This window comes from Ananas comosus, linkage group 20 (assembly GCF_001540865.1).
Source record: "Ananas comosus cultivar F153 linkage group 20, ASM154086v1, whole genome shotgun sequence".
Lineage (NCBI taxonomy): Eukaryota > Viridiplantae > Streptophyta > Magnoliopsida > Poales > Bromeliaceae > Ananas > Ananas comosus.
Genome location: NC_033640.1, coordinates 3,933,880 through 3,935,228, shown reverse-complemented (window position 1 = coordinate 3,935,228; position 1,349 = coordinate 3,933,880). Strand labels below are relative to the sequence as shown.

The 1,349-nt window shown below is 35.0% G+C and overlaps 1 non-coding gene across 1 annotated transcript; it reads right to left on the bottom strand.

The window, feature by feature from the left end:
• Positions 1,063–1,145, bottom strand: TRNAL-UAA. Its single transcript has one exon. It is a non-coding gene; the product is annotated as a tRNA-Leu (tRNA).

Below are 1,349 nucleotides of genomic sequence, written 5' to 3'. Positions count from 1 at the left end.
CCTCAAATCGGGGAAACTCCAGTCTTGTGACACGAGGTATCACCACCATAGAGTTCTCCATAGTGGGAATCAATGTTCCTTCCTTGAAGGGAGTAGGAAGAAGGGGACGACTTTTATCGAAACTTGCGGCGGATGTATCTTCGGACAGTGCTTGCGGTCGCACATCTATCTTTGTATTCATAGCGATAATTAAATTTTTAGGATCGTTAATAGAATCGCTAATGGACCTTACCTCGGTCTCCAGTTTGTTCAGTCGAGTATCAACGTTGTTCATTTCCTCCCGTCGTACAAACTCCCCGTCCATCCTTCGTAAGGATTCTTCTTTTGCTCGAGTTAGGACCATACAAGCTCTGATACCAAATGATACGGTCCTACCGTATCAATAGGGATAAACGATCACTTCGAGGGGATCGAACCTCCTAAAGAATTGAGAAATAGAGAAGTAGAGAGAAGAGGTAGAAAGAGAAGACAAGATATGAGGAAAAAGAGACAATATTACTTTCTTATTTCTCGTAACTTCGGGTTACATTATATAGAGTCCAAATCCTTAAACTACTCCTAATCATACCTAAAAAATCTATTCCCAAACGAGATAACTGCCTATTCCTAAATATATTCCTAAATAACAAGATATTTAAATTTGAACTTGTTTATTAAAAGGAAACTATTAAAAAGGAAAGTTGAGGTCGCATCAATATTAGTTAATCATCTTATTATATGTAAACTTATATAGTAGTTAATCATCTTATAAATTCTTTTGGGAGTTTATTCAGCAGTCAAAAAGATTGTGATTATCTGTAAATATCCCATTAAAAACAATTTTAAAACCTAATGAATTTCCCAATTTTCGTGAAACCAACTTTTGAAGTTTAGCTAAATTAAAATTTGGGAAAAAAGTAGGGAAATACTACTTAATCATCAGGTCAGTTAATAATCTTTCATCCGAATAATATTTTAAAATCTAATAATTTTTTTTTCCATTAAAACAACTTCAATAAAAGTGTTTTTATTAATAAAACCCCAAAGGAGCGGCCTAACAAAAAAAATAAATAAATAAATAAGTGCTGGCTATGGGGTTCGAACCCATGCGCACTTATGTGCAGAAGATCTTAAGTCTTCCCCCTTAACCACTCGGGCAAACCAGCTAAGTTACGTGCATTCATCAATTACTTTATTAATGTTTCGTGTCCACAACAGATAACACAAGCATTAATACGGATAGCTTTGAACCAAACCAAGTAGATGACTACTGGTGTTCCATTATTGCATATGGTGTAATTTTTCCCTCTTTTCAAGTCCAAACATGTACTTGGAGAGTAAGGTCAAATACATATTTCACATGACATACA